Source organism: Pleurodeles waltl, chromosome 4_2 (assembly GCF_031143425.1).
Source record: "Pleurodeles waltl isolate 20211129_DDA chromosome 4_2, aPleWal1.hap1.20221129, whole genome shotgun sequence".
In the NCBI taxonomy this organism is placed as follows: Eukaryota; Metazoa; Chordata; class Amphibia; order Caudata; family Salamandridae; genus Pleurodeles; species Pleurodeles waltl.
This window is the reverse complement of record NC_090443.1, coordinates 987,378,079-987,396,917: the sequence shown is the minus strand read 5'-3', so window position 1 is coordinate 987,396,917 and position 18,839 is coordinate 987,378,079.

The window sequence follows — 18,839 nt, the reverse complement described above, 5'->3', positions numbered from 1 at the left end:
GCTGAGCTAGAGGCCAAAATCTACAGGTAGGCACTTCGCAAAAAACACCTCCGTTTTTTTCCAAAATTTAGGATGTGTCCACGTTGCGCTTTGGGGTGTTTCCTGTCGCCGGCGCTAGGCCTACCCACGCAAGTGAGGTATCATTTTTATCGGGAGACTTGGGGGAACGCTGGGTGGAAGGAAATTTGTAGCTCCTCTCAGATTCCAGAACTTTCTGCCACAAAAATGTGAGGAACATGTGTTTTTTTAGCCAAATTTTGAGGTTTGCAAAGGATTCTGGGTAACAGAACCTGGTCCGAGCCCCGCAAGTCACCCCTCTTTGGATTCCCCTAGGTCTCTAGTTTTCAGAAATGCACAGGTTTGGTAGGTTTCCCTAGGTGCCGGCTGAGCTAGAGGCCAAAATCTACAGGTAGGCACTTCGTAAAAAACACCTCCGTTTTTTCCCAAAATTTAGGATGTGTCCACGTTGCGCTTTGGGGTGTTTCCTGTCGCCGGCGCTAGGCCTACCCACGCAAGTGAGGTATCATTTTTATCGGGAGACTTGGGGGAACGCTGGGTGGAAGGAAATTTGTAGCTCCACTCAGATTCCAGAACTTTCTGCCACAGAAATGTGAGGAACATGTGTTTTTTTAGCCAAATTTTGAGGTTTGCAAAGGATTCTGGGTAACAGAACCTGGTCCGAGCCCCGCAAGTCACCCCTCCTTGGATTCCCCTAGGTCTCCAGTTTTCAGAAATGCACAGGTTTGGTAGGTTTCCCTAGGTGCCGGCTGAGCTAGAGGCTAAAATCTACAGGTAGGCACTTCGCAAAAAACACCTCTGTTTTCTCCCAAAATTTAGGATGTGTCCACGTTGCGCTTTGGGGTGTTTCCTGTCGCCGGCGCTAGGCCTACCCACGCAAATGAGGTATCATTTTTATCGGGAGACTTGGGGGAACGCTGGGTGGAAGGAAATTTGTAGCTCCTCTCAGATTCCAGAATTTTCTGCCACAGAAATGTGAGGAACATGTGTTTTTTTAGCCAAATTTTGAGGTTTGCAAAGGATTCTGGGTAACAGAACCTGGTCCGAGCCCCGCAAGTCACCCCTCCTTGGATTCCCCTAGGTCTCTGGTTTTCAGAAATGCACAGGTTGGGTAGGTTTCCCTAGGTGCCGGCTGAGCTAGAGGCCAAAATCTACAGGTAGGCACTTCGTAAAAAACACCTCAGTTTTTTCCCAAAATTTAGGATGTGTCCACGTTGCGCTTTGGGGTGTTTCCTGTCGCCGGCGCTAGGCCTACCCACGCAAGTGAGGTATCATTTTTATCGGGAGACTTGGGGGAACGCTGGGTGGAAGGAAATTTGTAGCTCCTCTCAGATTCCAGAACTTTCTGCCACAGAAATGTGAGGAACATGTGTTTTTTTAGCCAAATTTTGAGGTTTGCAAAGGATTCTGGGTAACAGAACCTGGTCCGAGCCCCGCAAGTCACCCCTCCTTGGATTCCCCTAGGTCTCTAGTTTTCAGAAATGCACAGGTTTGGTAGGTTTCCCTAGGTGCCGTCTGAGCTAGAGGCCAAAATCTACAGGTAGGCACTTCGCAAAAAACACCTCTGTTTTTTTCCAAAATTTAGGATGTGTCCACGTTGCGCTTTGGGGTGTTTCCTGTCGCCGGCGCTAGGCCTACCCACGCAAGTGAGGTATCATTTTTATCGGCAGACTTGAGGGAACGCTGGGTGGAAGGAAATTTGTAGCTCCTCTCAGATTCCAGAACTTTGTGCCACAGAAATGTGAGGAAAATGTGTTTTTTTAGCCAAATTTTGAGGTTTGCACAGGATTCTGGGTAACAGAACCTGGTCCGAGCCCCGCAAGTCACCCCTCCTTGGATTCCCCTAGGTCTCTAGTTTTCAGAAATGCACAGGTTTGGTAGGTTTCCCTAGGTGCCGGCTGAGCTAGAGGCTAAAAATCTACAGGTAGGCACTTCGCAAAAAACACCTCTGTTTTTTTCCAAAATTTAGGATGTGTCCACGTTGCGCTTTGGGGTGTTTCCTGTCGCCAGCGCTAGGCCTACCCACGCAAGTGAGGTATTTTTTTTATCGGGAGACTTGGGGGAACGCTGGGTGGAAGGAAATTTGTAGCTCCTCTCAGATTCCAGAACTTTCTGCCACAAAAATGTGAGGGACATGTGTTTTTTTAGCCACATTTTGAGGTTTGCAAAGGATTCTGGGTAACAGAACCTGGTCCGAGCCCCGCAAGTCACCCCTCCTTGGATTCCCCTAGGTCTCTAGTTTTCAGAAATGCACAGGTTTGGTAGGTTTCCCTAGGTGCCGGCTGAGCTAGAGGCCAAAATCTACAGGTAGGCACTTCGCAAAAAACACCTCTGTTTTTTTCCAAAATTTAGGATGTGTCTACGTTGCGCTTTGGGGTGTTTCCTGTCGCCGGCGCCAGGCCTACCCACGCAAGTGAGGTATCATTTTTATCGGGAGACTTGGGGGAACGCTGGGTGGAAGGAAATTTGTAGCTCCTCTCAGATTCCAGAACTTTCTGCCACAGAAATGTGAGGAACATGTGTTTTTTTAGCCAAATTTTGAGGTTTGCAAAGGATTCTGGGTAACAGAACCTGGTCCGAGCCCCGCAAGTCACCCCTCCTTGGATTCCCCTAGGTCTCTAGTTTTCAGAAATGCACAGGTTTGGTAGGTTTCCCTAGGTGCCGGCTGAGCTAGAGGCCAAAATCTACAGGTAGGCACTTCGCAAAAAACACCTCTGTTTTTTTCCAAAATTTAGGATGTGTCTACGTTGCGCTTTGGGGTGTTTCCTGTCGCCGGCGCTAGGCCTACCCACGCAAGTGAGGTATCATTTTTATCGGGAGACTTGGGGGAACGCTGGGTGGAAGGAAATTTGTAGCTCCTCTCAGATTCCAGAACTTTCTGCCACAGAAATGTGAGGAACATGTGTTTTTTTAGCCAAATTTTGAGGTTTGCAAAGGATTCTGGGTAACAGAACCTGGTCCGAGCCCCGCAAGTCACCCCTCCTTGGATTCCCCTAGGTCTCTAGTTTTCAGAAATGCAAAGGTTTGGTAGGTTTCCCTAGGTGCCGGCTGAGCTAGAGGCCAAAATCTACAGGTAGGCACTTCGCAAAAAACACCTCTGTTTTTTTCCAAAATTTAGGATGTGTCCACGTTGCGCTTTGGGGTGTTTCCTGTCGCCGGCGCTAGGCCTACCCACGCAAGTGAGGTATCATTTTTATCGGGAGACTTGGGGGAACGCTGGGTGGAAGGAAATTTGTAGCTCCTCTCAGATTCCAGAACTTTCTGCCACAGAAATGTGAGGAACATGTGTTTTTTTAGCCAAATTTTGAGGTTTGCAAAGGATTCTGGGTAACAGAACCTGGTCCGAGCCCCGCAAGTCACCCTTCCTTGGATTCCCCTAGGTCTCTAGTTTTCAGAAATGCACAGGTTTGGTAGGTTTCCCTAGGTGCCGGCTGAGCTAGAGGCCAAAATCTACAGGTAGGCACTTCGCAAAAAACACCTCTGTTTTCTCCCAAAATTTAGGATGTGTCCACGTTGCGCTTTGGGGTGTTTCCTGTCGCCGGCGCTAGGCCTACCCACGCAAATGAGGTATCATTTTTATCGGGAGACTTGGGGGAACGCTGGGTGGAAGGAAATTTGTAGCTCCTCTCAGATTCCAGAATTTTCTGCCACAGAAATGTGAGGAACATGTGTTTTTTTAGCCAAATTTTGAGGTTTGCAAAGGATTCTGGGTAACAGAACCTGGTCCGAGCCCCGCAAGTCACCCCTCCTTGGATTCCCCTAGGTCTCTAGTTTTCAGAAATGCACAGGTTGGGTAGGTTTCCCTAGGTGCCGGCTGAGCTAGAGGCCAAAATCTACAGGTAGGCACTTCGTAAAAAACACCTCCGTTTTTTCCCAAAATTTAGGATGTGTCCACGTTGCGCTTTGGGGTGTTTCCTGTCGCCGGCGCTAGGCCTACCCACGCAAGTGAGGTATCATTTTTATCGGGAGACTTGGGGGAACGCTGGGTGGAAGGAAATTTGTAGCTCCTCTCAGATTCCAGAACTTTCTGCCACAGAAATGTGAGGAACATGTGTTTTTTTAGCCAAATTTTGAGGTTTGCAAAGGATTCTGGGTAACAGAACCTGGTCCGAGCCCCGCAAGTCACCCCTCCTTGGATTCCCCTAGGTCTCTAGTTTTCAGAAATGCACAGGTTTGGTAGGTTTCCCTAGGTGCCGGCTGAGCTAGAGGCCAAAATCTACAGGTAGGCACTTCGCAAAAAACACCTCTGTTTTTTTCCAAAATTTAGGATGTGTCCACGTTGCGCTTTGGGGTGTTTCCTGTCGCCGGCGCTAGGCCTACCCACGCAAGTGAGGTATCATTTTTATCGGCAGACTTGGGGGAACGCTGGGTGGAAGGAAATTTGTAGCTCCTCTCAGATTCCAGAACTTTGTGCCACAGAAATGTGAGGAACATGTGTTTTTTTAGCCAAATTTTGAGGTTTGCACAGGATTCTGGGTAACAGAACCTGGTCCGAGCCCCGCAAGTCACCCCTCCTTGGATTCCCCTAGGTCTCTAGTTTTCAGAAATGCACAGGTTTGGTAGGTTTCCCTAGGTGCCGGCTGAGCTAGAGGCTAAAAATCTACAGGTAGGCACTTCGCAAAAAACACCTCTGTTTTTTTCCAAAATTTAGGATGTGTCCACGTTGCGCTTTGGGGTGTTTCCTGTCGCCAGCGCTAGGCCTACCCACGCAAGTGAGGTATTTTTTTTATCGGGAGACTTGGGGGAACGCTGGGTGGAAGGAAATTTGTAGCTCCTCTCAGATTCCAGAACTTTCTGCCACAAAAATGTGAGGGACATGTGTTTTTTTAGCCACATTTTGAGGTTTGCAAAGGATTCTGGGTAACAGAACCTGGTCCGAGCCCCGCAAGTCACCCCTCCTTGGATTCCCCTAGGTCTCTAGTTTTCAGAAATGCACAGGTTTGGTAGGTTTCCCTAGGTGCCGGCTGAGCTAGAGGCCAAAATCTACAGGTAGGCACTTCGCAAAAAACACCTCTGTTTTTTTCCCAAATTTAGGATGTGTCTACGTTGCGCTTTGGGGTGTTTCCTGTCGCCGGCGCCAGGCCTACCCACGCAAGTGAGGTATCATTTTTATCGGGAGACTTGGGGGAACGCTGGGTGGAAGGAAATTTGTAGCTCCTCTCAGATTCCAGAACTTTCTGCCACAGAAATGTGAGGAACATGTGTTTTTTTAGCCAAATTTTGAGGTTTGCAAAGGATTCTGGGTAACAGAACCTGGTCCGAGCCCCGCAAGTCACCCCTCCTTGGATTCCCCTAGGTCTCTAGTTTTCAGAAATGCACAGGTTTGGTAGGTTTCCCTAGGTGCCGGCTGAGCTAGAGGCCAAAATCTACAGGTAGGCACTTCGCAAAAAACACCTCTGTTTTTTTCCAAAATTTAGGATGTGTCCACGTTGCGCTTTGGGGTGTTTCCTGTCGCCGGCGCTAGGCCTACCCACGCAAGTGAGGTATAATTTTTATCGGGAGACTTGGGGGAACGCTGGGTGGAAGGAAATTTGTAGCTCCTCTCAGATTCCAGAACTTTCTGCCACAGAAATGTGAGGAACATGTGTTTTTTTAGCCAAATTTTGAGGTTTGCAAAGGATTCTGGGTAACAGAACCTGGTCCGAGCCCCGCAAGTCACCCCTCCTTCGATTCCCCTAGGTCTCTAGTTTTCAGAAATGCACAGGTTTGGTAGGTTTCCCTAGGTGCCGGCTGAGCTAGAGGCCAAAATCTACAGGTAGGCACTTCGCAAAAAACACCGCTGTTTTCTCCCAAAATTTAGGATGTGTCCACGTTGCGCTTTGGGGTGTTTCCTGTCGCCGGCGCTAGGCCTACCCACGCAAATGAGGTATCATTTTTATCGGGAGACTTGGGGGAACACTGGGTGGAAGGAAATTTGTAGCTCCTCTCAGATTCCAGAATTTTCTGCCACAGAAATGTGAGGAACATGTGTTTTTTTAGCCAAATTTTGAGGTTTGCAAAGGATTCTGGGTAACAGAACCTGGTCCGAGCCCCGCAAGTCACCCCTCCTTGGATTCCCCTAGGTCTCTAGTTTTCAGAAATGCACAGGTTGGGTAGGTTTCCCTAAGTGCCGGCTGAGCTAGAGGCCAAAATCTACAGGTAGGCACTTCGCAAAAAACACCTCTGTTTTCTCCCAAAATTTTGGATGTGTCCACGTTGCGCTTTGGGGTGTTTCCTGTCGCCGGCGCTAGGCCTACCCACACAAGTGAGGTATCATTTTTATCGGGAGACTTGGGGGAACATAGATTAGGAAAACAAGTGCTATTGCCCCTTGTCTTTCTCTACATTTTTTCCTTCCAAATATAGGAGAGTGTGTAAAAAAGACATCTATTTGAGAAATTCCCTATAATTCACATGCTTGTATGGTCACCCCGGAATTCAGAGATGTGCAAATAACCACTGCTCCTCAGCACCTTATCTTGTGCCCTTTTTGGAAATGCAAAGGTTTTCTTGATAACAATTTTTTACTCTTTATATTTCAGCAAATGAATTGCTGTATACCCGGTATAGAATGAAAACGCACTGCAGGGTGCAGCTCATTTATTGGCTCTGGGTTCCTCGGGTTCTTGATGAACCTACAAGCCCTATATATCCCCGCAACCAGAGGAGTCCAGCAGACGTAACGGTATATTGCTTTCCATAATCTGACATTGCAGGGAAAAGTTACAGAGTAAAACGTAGAGAAAAATTGATGTTTTTTTCACCTCAATTTCAATATTTTTCTTTTTCAGCTGTTATTTTCTGTAGGAAACCCTTGTAGGATCTACACAAATGACCCCTTGCTGAATTCAGAATTTGTCTACTTTTCAGAAATGGTTAGGTTTCTGGGATCCAGCATTGGTTTCATGCCCATTCCTGTCACTGACTGGAAGGAGGCTGAAAGCACAAAAAATTGCAAAAATGGGGTATGCCCAAGTAAAATGCCAAAATTGTGTAGAAAAATTGGGTTTTCTGATTCAAGTCTGCCTGTTCCTGAAAGCTAGGAAGCTGCTGAGTTTAGCACTACAAACCCTTTGTTGATGCCATTTTCAGGGGGAAATCCACAAGCCTTCTTCTGCAGCCACTTTTTCCATTTTTTTTTTTTAAAACGAAATTTTCACTGTATTTTGGCCAATTTCTTGGCCTCCTTCAAGGGAACCCACAAAGTCTGGGTACCTCTAGAATCCCTAGGATGTTGGAAAAAAAGGACGCAAAATTGGCTTGGTTAGCTTATGTGGACAAAAAGTTATGAGGGCCTAAGCGCGAACTGCCCCAAATAGGCAAAAAAAGGCCTGGCACAGGAGGGGGAAAAGGCCTGGCAGCGAAGGGGTTAAATAGTTTTAAACACACACTAGTGCTGCTAGAGTGAAAATGTAGTTGGTGCGCGTCAAAAATAACCCCGCACGGGTGGGTGTGCGTCAAAAATAACTCCGCACAGCGGTACGTGAGTCGAAAATCCAGCCGCACGATGATCCGAAAATCCTGCAGTGCAGGTTGTGATCTCCCAGCCTCCGTCAGCGATGCTGTGCATCGTTTCTCCTGTACGTGCATCGATTCTTTGTTCAAGTTTCCTGCGTGCGTCGTTTCTCAGCTGTGGAGCCGGCGGTGCTTTGTTTTTTCAACCGCAGATCGGAATCGCGTTGAATTTACTGTTAAAACTGCACACACAGACACTCACCAGTGGGTTGGAGACTGCATTGTGTGAGGGCAGGCACAGCCCATTCAGGTATGAGTGACCACTCCTCCCCTCCCTTCTAGCACAGATGACTCACCAGGATATGCAGGCTACACCCCAGCTCCCTTTGTGTCACTGTCTAGTGTGAGGTGCAACCAGCCCAACTGTCAAACTGACCCAGACAGGGAATCCACAAACAGGCAGAGTCACAGAAATGGTATAAGCAAGAAAATGCTCACTTTTTAAAAGTGGCATTTTCAAACACACAATCTTAAAATCAACTTTACTAAAAGATGTATTTTTAAATTGTGAGCTCAGACGCCCCAAACTCCACATGTCCATCCGCTCCCAAAGGGAATCTACACTTTAATCAGATTTAAAGGTAGCCCCCATGTTAACCTATGAGAAGGACAGGCCTTGCAACAGTGAGAAACTAATTTAGCAATATTTCACTGTCAGGACATATAAAACACATTATTGTATGTTTTACCTTAACCATACACTGCACCCTGCCCTTGGGGCTACCTAGGGCCTACCTTAGGGGTGTCTGACATGTAAGAGAACAGAAGGTTTATGCCTGGCAAGTGGGTACACTTGCCAAATCGATTTTAGAGTTAAAACTGCACACACAGCCACTGCAGTGGCAGGTCTGAGACATGATTACAGAGCTACTTATGTGGGTGGCACAACCAGTGCTGCAGGCCCACTAGTAGCATTTGATTTACAGGCCCTGGCACCTCTACTGCACCTTACTAGGGACTTACTAGTAAATCAAATATGCCAATCATGGATAAACCAATCAACATTATAATTTACACAGAGAGCATATGCACTTTAGCACTGGTTAGCAGTGGTAAAGGGCTCAGAGTTCAAAAGCCAACGGCAACAGGTCAGAATAAAATAGGGGGCAGGAGGCAAAAAGACAGGGGATGACCCTCCCTAAGCAAAAAAGTCCAACAATACCTATTTTTCACTCTTTATATTTCAGCAAATGAATTGCTTGATACCCGGTATAGAATGAAAATCCATTGCAAGGTGCATTTCATTTATTGGCTCTGGGTACCTATATATCCCCACAACCAGAAGAGTGCAGCAGACGTAACAGTATATTACTTTAAAAAATCTGACATTGCAGGAAAATGTTACAGAGTAAAACGTTGAGAAAAATGGCTGTTTCTTTCACCTCACTTTCAATATTTTTAGGTCGAGCGTTAGCGTTCGGCCTGCTGTATACTAAAGTATACAATAGAGTGAGTTCCAGCGTTTTGATTTGTTAGTTGCAGGGTCCTTCAAAAATCCTTGCTTGCTAGTGGTCAGTTCTGCCTCTTTGTCCTGCCTTTTTTCACTTAGGGAGCAGCACAAAGTACTGTGTAATTATGCTATGTCCTGTTTATCTCTTCTGAAGGGGACTTTTTCTTTCAGTATTGGCCTGTTTGCCTTGCTCTGTGGGTGTGTGTCCAGTCCCTCCTCCCCACCAACTCCCTCTGTAAACATAAACCAACATCAGAGGGGGGCTTTTCCAGGGCTAGCTCACCCTCGCTCTCTTCCTCTTGTTATTTTCAGTCTCTGTGGCAATAAATGTCCAGTCAGTAATTTACAATGCTATGAGCACTAACTTGTTCAAATACTAGACTATTGCATTCCAAATGCTTGTTTACTTTCTTTCTCGTGCCCCGTCTCTCCACTCTTTGTTCAGCACTGTAACACTCTCGGATTCGACGCCCACTTCGTACCATGAAGGAGTGGTAAATGGACAGTGTCTCCTCGTCTACTGTAATTCTATCTGATGGGTGGCGCAATCTGGCCACTGCGTCGTTTAGTAAACGTTTGTGTCTGTTAGTGGGAAGGATAGGCGCGTATGCACCTTCACTCTCAGTGATGTACTCTGTTCCTTACCAGCTAGAGGGCTGCTTTGCACGACTCTCGGTGCCAAGCACAGATAAAGGCCTCCGGGACAAGCCACGCTGCTGACCACGCGCCCGGCACATGTGGAAGTGACACTCCGAGCCCTAACCCACTTGAAGGTGTGTGACTGAGAATACGTGGACCGATCTCCCACTCTATGATAAAGCGCTCGAGTGCCCTCTGGCCATGTTTGCTCTACAGAAAAATGAGAAAATAAACAAATACAATAATAAACTATGAGTCCAAGCTCATTTGACTCTGAAACACTCACACTGTCTCTAGCGGTTAAAGGTGACGCCTCTGGCCTCTCTCCTCCAGCTCAAATGCTTCAGTGCCTCGCAGTCGCTTTAACTTTCAGCTGCTGGCTTAAGCTGTTCACTGCGCTCTGAACACGCTAGCATGCCACGGGAGGGGGATATTTCAGACCATTTGTTGCCAAAAGAGCTAGCACTCTGGGTGAGGAAGTAACCACCGGCTTGGCGTACCTAGGTCAGCCAGGCCTTGTCGACAGCCCTCGGTTTTATATGTGCCCTTCAGTTTGCCCCTATCATAGGATGTTAAATGCATGTAGCAACGATGACTCTTTCTTACAACTTTCTATTGGTTTCTTTTTAAACCCATGCTTATAACTACGCAGCAGTATTTAATTCAGTTCTGTATGTTACCGCTCGGCCACACATCCTGCTGCTCCATTTGTTAGAGCACAGCCAGCCTTGCATGTTAGGGCACACCCATGTGGTCTTCATTTTTTAATACTACAACACAGCCTTCATTGCATAGTACAGCTCTGTGCCGTATACCTAGGGCCACTGGCATTATGCAGCAGGGAAAGGTCAAATTATGCTGCAGGCTTGAGTAAATTATGCGGCAAGAAAAGGCACATGACACAGCATTATGCAACATTTTTTGATAGTGCTACTTCATTTTAAGGGTCGAGCGCAAAGCGCTCTGTCCCTGCTGTAATCTCTCTATGAGCTTTCAACCATGCCCACCGCACACCCATGAGTTTGATTAGTTTATGGGCTTGCCTTTTAAAATTCGGTTGATTTCATTAGTGAAAGGACTCCATTCATCATGCCTTTTCCAATGTTTAGCCCGCCTCGAGCACATTGGCCAAGTACTGAAAACATACAAGGCTCCAAGTTTTACATATGGTTTCAGGACTACTTTTTTCTATTTGTTTCCTACACAGCGTGGTCTCACTGGGCAGTAGTCAAGCGATTTGCATGACATCGACCCTTTTACATGGATAATTGCATTTTTGACGATAATAGTTTTGAATGTGAACAAACTATTGTTTTACTTTTTATTTTCAATTTATGTAGCAATAAATGTACAGTTTGAAATTTACAACACAAAAAGCTCTTTTTTTCGTGGGGTTATACCCTCTAGTGGCTAATAATATGGATACATGACTATGTTTCGTACAAATGATATTTGTGTTATGGTGCCCACTAGGGGCTGTTTTGAGCATTACAGTCTAATGCCAAAAGTTGATTTCCAATAAAGGTTTATATGATAATTGTACATGTTTTAATAATCTCTCCTTATTATAATTATGTCCATGATTCAGGCCAATTTACCATCCTTATAACATTTTGGCTGTTTGAATACTCTTGATATGTTTGGGTGACCCTTTTATTTCATTTCTCCTTTGTAGCTGTCTTGTGTTGTTTTTTGGAGAATTGTGTTAACGAGCCAGCAACAATGATGGTGTGAAGGTGGTATTCCTTTGGAATTAGCCTGGCAGATCCAAATTACGATGCTAAATGGCAACATTTTAATTTTTTGCTGCAGATAGGGGAAGAAGGTAAATGGAAGTGCTTGCCATAAGCATGGACCACTAGAATTATGTGGCAGTAAGAAATCATGAGGCAGGGTTCACCAATTTATGTGGCAAGAAAACTCCATTTATGAATTTACAATGGCAATAACTCTAACTCAAGCAAATGCAAGACCCATTGCATTGCAAATGCTTGTTTTTATTTCACCTGTTATTTTCTGTAAGAAATCGCTGTAGGATCTACACAAATTACCCCTTGCTGAATTCAGAATTCTGTCTACTTTTCAGAAATGTTCAGCTTTCCAGGATCCAGCATTGGTTTCACACCCATTTCTGTCACTAACTGGAAGGAGGCTGAAAGCACAAAAGATAGTGAAAATGGGATATGTCCCAGTAAAATGCCAAAAATGTGTTGAAAAATTGGGTTTTCTGATTTTCGTCTACCTGTTCCTGAAAACTGGGAAGATGGTGATTGTAGCACCGCAAACCCTTTGTTGATGCCATTTTCAGGGGAAAACTACAAGCCTTCTTCTGCAGCCCTTTTTTCCAATTTTTTTTTAAAAATTGAACTTTTCACTGTATTTTGGCTAATTCATTGATCTCCTTCAGGGGATCCCACAAAGTCTGGGTACCCCAGGATGTTGGAAAAAAAGGATGCAAATATGGCATGGGTAGGTTATGTGGACATAACAGCCGCACTTCTCGCACTCCAGAAATATTGCATTTGTAAACAGTATGGCCCGTATTCATACTTTTTTTAGCGCCGCAATTGCGCCGCTTTTTGACGCAAAACGGCGCAAACCTACAAAATACAATGGTATTTTGCAAGTTTGTGCCGTGTTGGCGTCAAAAAACGACGCAAAAACGGCGCTAAAAAAGTATAAATACGGGTTTATGTACTTATTGCGGCATACACACAAGACAAATAACGTGGCACTGTTTTAGCAGTGGATGTAACAAGGCCGCTTTTATTGATTTTACAAATGGGTAACCGCCTGTGAAATCTTACGTTTCTGTTTCTTTGATTCGGTGAGCATTCAATTTACTGCACTTTTAATTCACACTTCAGCCAATGCTATCATCGCGCTTTGTCATATATCGAGATCAATACATCTAACGAGAGTTCAATAATCAATAACATTTGCACAAATAGCATTGACTGATCGACCTTCTAGTCCTGGCCTCCGTTTGTCATGTCTCTTCTCGCCCTTTGTTTTGTAGGCAGTCCCACATATTGTTTCTTGGAGGGGGCTCACTCCATAGTGTTCGTTTTACCATGTTTATCGAAGGGGGTAGGTTCAAGTTTCTGGATTAGACCCAACTTGCTGCCTGTCGTGTACCTGTGCCCTACCATTCGCCCTGGCGGGTCTGAGCTGCGAGGTCCGTGTTCCGTTTACATCCCTTGATTGGCCTCCCTTCACCATGCCGTAAGGCATCCCCAGGTGAGTGGCCTTTATTTGCACACCGCCTTACTAGGTGTGCTTACGCTCCATTTTGGTAAAACTTTCTTTAATTACCGCTTGCCCCTTTCTCTTTGTTCGGCATTGCGACTGGATGCTCTATTGTTGGGGTGGGAGGGTGGTGTTTCATTTGTTGGTGGTAGCGCGTCGCCGTGGGTCATCTGCATGCCCACCTGGCTGTCCTTGCGCTCTTTAAATGTTTTCCTCTGCCCCTGCCACCTAGGGGGGGGGGGAAATTCCTGGCAAGCCATTGGGGGGTTTAAAAAATTAAACTCCCCCTATTGGCCTACTTTTCGCGCCCTCTCCCCTGAGCTGCTAAGTCCTAGGGGTGGGAAGAGGGGGGCAAAACCGGTGTAACCGGTTCTTTCGGGTCTTAGGCGGCCGTTATGGCGCCGGCCCTTCGAGCCCCGTGCGGCGGCATTTGCTCAAAAGTTCTGAGGGTCTAAGCGCACCCTGCCCCAAATAGCCAAAAAACAGGCCTGACACCGGAGAGTAAAACGCCTGGCAGCAAATGGGTTAATAAAACAAGTTGTTTATATTGCAAAACATCAGCTTGATTGGTTTATCAACATCAAAACGTGGTCTTTATAGCATTGCTATGCATTCTAAACACACTTAACCAATTGTTTTTTTTAAATTACTTGTAGATACAATAAGCATGAACTTTTTCATTGAAGAAAACCTTCCAAACATCCTTCATTCTTTTCTTTAGATGCCACACGAAGTGCAACAAATTTCAAGAAACGGAGTGGCAAGTTAACTTTTCTTATTGACAGGCATACTTAGTGTTTAAATTTGCAGGTACTATGATTCAGACTTCTTGAATGTTAGTGCGAGAACTGTCCGGTGAATACACCAGAATCTGGAGAGATAAGTTTGTATTTGTTTTGCAGTGAATCATTGGATTAAGGTCTACTTAACAAGACTTTTTAATGTTGTTATTTCGTTAAGGGAGGGGCGTGAATATGTTTACAATGCATTCTGGGTAGGAGGGTGTCCGTTCAGAATCTGTCGCCTTGATTGTTGGCAAACGCTATTCAAAGACCGTCCCTCAAGCCAAAAAAACACAGGCATAGCCATTTTACCAGTTTTTAGGGTCGAGCGTGCGTTGCATGCGCTCGCGCATGCGTTTCACAGCGAGACTCTTTTGTATTTAGAAAAAGTCTCGGAGCCCTGTCAACTTCACATCAGTGTTTTTTATTGGTTGGTGGGCTTCCCTAATAAAATCTGCTTGCTTTCATTAGTCGAAAGCACGCATATGTCATGCCTTTTCCGGTGGCTAGCCCTCCTACAACGCAGCGACCAAGTACAGAAAACATGCGAGGCTCGCTGTTTTCCATCGGGCTCGTGGACTTTTTTTTTCTCTAACTTAGGAGCCCGATCTCGCTTGGCAGAAGTCGAGCGCTTTACATACTTGATTTCACTTTTTCGGGTTATGTACATAAATGCATTTTTGCCCGATAGGTGAAAAGTCGGGGTAGGAGTTTATAACGCGATCAGCTCTAACATGAGCAAACGCGAGACCCGTTGCATTGCAAATGCTTGTTTGTCTTGCAGCAGTCATACGTCGCCCACTTAGGGCGCGGAGTCTGACTGGAGTAGTCTCCAGTAGCGGGTATATACACTGTACAGCCTGGCTGCCGTGTTGTGATTAGGGACCTCTAGTGACAACCGCTGGTACTGCACCCTGGTGTAAAAATGCGGCGCGAAACACTATAAATATGGGTCAGAATACTGCATACCCCCCAGTGACCACCTACCCATGTATTTTTCCCCTCAGACCGTGCCTGGCCCTTGGAGGGAGAAATGGATACATTTTATGCTAGAGGCTGGTTGGCAGTCTACATCCCTCCCATCTTTTATTAGTTGACAAACAGTTGTTTACCCAATGTGCACAAGGCAAACAAATTCTTTCAGCCACTGACTGGAAGCGGAATTTGGCCTAAGTCCACATTGCTGGCTTCTGGATGTGTTTTCATTGCCGCTCCCCAGCCGGGGGGACTGGCAGTTCTCTGTTGATCCTCACTGGGTGTGAGGGCCCTGCCCCTTCCTTGGGGTGAAGGTGCTGCAGGGTATTCTACATCCGCTCTGACATCTTCCTCCAGTCATCTCCTCCAGGGCTCTCTGTTCCGTCCACGTTTTGGAACCACAATAGTTTCTCACAGCTGAGAGACTTCCTCACGAACCGTGACCATTGTTCCATCCACTACCTCTCACACCTCAGGTTCATATGGGCCCTAAACTTCCAGCCAGGGTGCCGGCCCTTGTCCCAATCAGAAGGTCAGGGCTTTATGCTTGTTGTCTGCTTGCCTTGTCATTACTGGCCTCTTTGTTTTTTTCCTCTTTTTATATGTGCTGCATATAGATATTGGAAAATACCTCTCTGGATTTTTCTGTGCGAGAAGGTGTCCCTTTCTGAGCAAAATCAATTCTGCTTACAACTCACGCACCCCTGCACCATGACCCAAAGATGCTTGCATGGGCACTAGGCAACCAAAAGTGAACCAGTGCTAGGAAAGCCGTATATTGGTAAATAAGATGCATTGCTGCCCTTTCACGATGTAAGTCACTGGGTTGCCTCACCCTGTGATAAAGAAGCGTGTCATGGGTGTTACCGTGGGTGTTCCCTGGTAAAACCATTGGCATTTGACACATTCCCAGATTTATAAGGTTTTGTAAACCTCAGTATGCGTCAAACGCCTATGCCTCCTCAGGGGAGGCGTAACGGGGACACGAGGAGAAATACATTTATTTTGCCTCAATTTTTCATTTTTCTATGTTTGCTGCATTCTGCAGCGCACATAGAAAGAGGAAAATGCCTCTTGTGATTGTTCTTGTGCAGGACGGTGTCCTCTGAGCACTCTCCCAACACCCATTTGGTACAAATGAAATTGAATGCCTGTGAGTGATCGGATTTAAAGAAAACTTTTGAAATTACAATATAATGGCGTTATTTGTTAATCAATAGTAACCAGCAGAATTACTATGGGGGTTATTACAACTTTGGAGGAGGTGTTAATCCGTCCCAAAAGTGACGGTAGAGTGACGGATATACCACCAGCCGTATTACGAGTTCCATAGGATATAATGGACTCGTAATACGGCTGGTGGTATATCCGTCACTTTACCGTCACTTTTGGGACGGATTAACACCTCCTCCAAAGTTGTAATAACCCCCTATATCTCTTCTGCCACTTCTCTTGGTGGATTGGAAGGTTGTTCCAAGTTTTTTAAGGCAGGGCAGAGATGCTTTTCTGTTTTAGTTTTCCCACAGAGAGGTACTTTTACCTCTGGGAGTCCAGTTGTATTAGCTATTGACTCCTTTGGTACATGTTCCACTTTAGGGGGTGGTATCCCCCCTAACAGGAATGATATCCTTAGTACTAGAGTGGGCAGAGATACTTTGATATCCTGCATGCCTGTGTTTTAGGAGTATCCTGAGGCTTCAGGGCTCCTTACCTTCTTTAATTTGTAATCTATTTTGAGATTAAATGAAATAATTCCTTGGGTATACCCAGAAGGATGCATGGGTCATAAACTCTACTTCAGCCCAATCTGAGGCCTCTAGGTCATGTCCTAAAAGACAGTCTACAGATAAGCTAGGTGACCCCACCACCTGCTTAGGGCTAGTAACTCCACCCCAACAAAGTTGCACTACAGCTAAGGGGAGAGACTGAGTGGAGTTATTGACTTCTGTCCAAAGAGGTGCTGTGCAGGTGACACCAAGTTTTCAGTAACTAAAGTGATACTGGCACCTGTGTCCCTATAGGCCTGGGCCTCAACACCATTCATCTGAATGTGCTGCTTGTACTTATTCATATTAAGTGCCACCTGGTGAGACAGAAACTGTCTTGGGGGTTTCTATACCTACCACAATTTCTATTATGGACCCAAATGTGAACCCAACTACACCCTTGCTTTGACTACTGCCAGTAGTCCGACCACTATTACTACTACTAATAGGGGCACTAGAAGTGGAAGTGGATGTAGTAGTGGTGGTAGGCTCAGGGGCTTTACCTGGGCAGGACTTGACCACTGGCCTATGGCCTTTATTTCTGCACACATAGCACCAAGGCTTTTTAGTGTGTGCAGAAGAAGAGATTTTATTACCACCCCAGAGAGGTTTTGTTTACCTTTAGTTTTGTCTTTGTCCCCAACCTTGTCCTGAGGCTTACCACCATCTTTCTTCTTTCCTTGTCACCCCCTGTATGAGCTTTTCTGCTCACTCGCTCTTGTTCTGACCAATTTGTCTGCCTTCTTTCCCAATTCTTGGGGAAAGGTCAGATCTGAGTCTACCAAGTTTTGGTGCAACAAGTCGGACACACACTTATTCAAAATATGCTCTCTCAACAGAAGATTATATAAGCCCCCATAGCCAGACACTGTCACTGAAATGAGAGGAATAAGCGTTTCTTTTGCCAAATTTTGAGCTTTGCAAAGGATTCTGGGTAACAGAACCTGGTGAGAGTCCCACAAGTCACCCCATCTTGGATTCCCCTAGGTGTCAAGTTTTTAAAAATGTGCAGGTTTGGTAGGTTTCCCTAGGTGCCGGGTGAGCTAGAGGCCAAAATCTACAGCTAGGCACTTTGCAAAAAACATGTCAGATTTCAATGTAAAAATGTGATGTGTCCATGTTGTGTTTGTTGTCACAAGCATTAGGCCTACCCACGCATGTGAGGTACCATTTTTATCGGGGGATTTGGAGGAACAGGGAGAAGCAAAACAAGAAATGTCGGAATAATGTGATTTATTAGCTAAATTTGAGGTTTGCTGAGGATTCTGGGTAAGAAAACACTGGGCGATCCATGCAAGTCACACCGCCCTGGACTCCCTCGGGTGTCTAGTTTTCAGAAATGTTTAGGTATGGTAGGTTTCCCTATATGGCTGCTGAGCCCAGGACCAAAAACTCAGGTGCCCCTCGCTGCAAAAACAGTTAGTTTTGTATTTGATAATTTTGATGTGTCCACATGGCGTTTTGGGGGCATTTCCTTCCACAGGCACTAGACCTATCCACACAAGTGAGGTACCATTTTTATCAGGTGACTTGGGGGAATGCTGGGTGAAAGGAAATGTGTGGCTCCTCTCAGATTCCAGAATTTTCTGTCACTGAAATGTGAGGAAAGTGTTTTATTGGCCAAATTGTGAGGTTTGCAAAGGATTCTGGGTAACAGAACCAGATGAGAGCCCCACAAGTCACCTCATTTTGGATTTCTTTAGGTGTCTAGTTTTCAAAAATGCGCAGGTTTGGTAGGTTTCCTTAGGTGCTGGCTGAGCTAGAGGTCAAAATCCACAGCTAGGTACTTTGCAAAAAACAGATAGGTTTTCTTTGGGAAAATGTGATGTGTCCATGTTGCATTTCCTGTCGTGAGCATTAGGCCTACCCACGCAAGTGAGGTACCATTTTTATTGGAAGACCTGGGGGAACACAGAGTAGCAAAACAAGTGTTATTGCCCCTTGTCTTTCTCTACATTTCCTTCCAAATATAAGACAGTGTGTAAAAAAGACAGCTATTTGAGAAATGCTCTGTAATTCACATGCTAGTATGGGTACCCCGGAATTCAGAGATGTGCAAATAACCACTGCTTCTCCTTTTTTCTTTTTAAATCTGTTTATTAGTCATTACACTCACTCAACAGTACATTTGCTATTAATAATTTTGCGATCTGTTTACACACATTTATAAGCTTGTACAACGCAGTTGCGCAATGAGTTGCTAAAAGAAAAAAAAATCCAACTTGAAACTGTGCAATAACTAGTTAAAGTCGCAACTAAACATTGCTAATGTCATACCTAGTGCTGGCTACACCCATTGGAGGGTGGGGGGAAAAAAGAAGGATACAGCTATTGTGTATGGGGGGACAGGAAGTCATAGTTGAGGTATGAATTATGCATTGCGGGGCATGAAGGGGCGCAGAGGCAATCTAGTGATAAGCAAGCTAGGTATGGGTTGCATATAAGCATAGCCGCAGAAGAAGCATC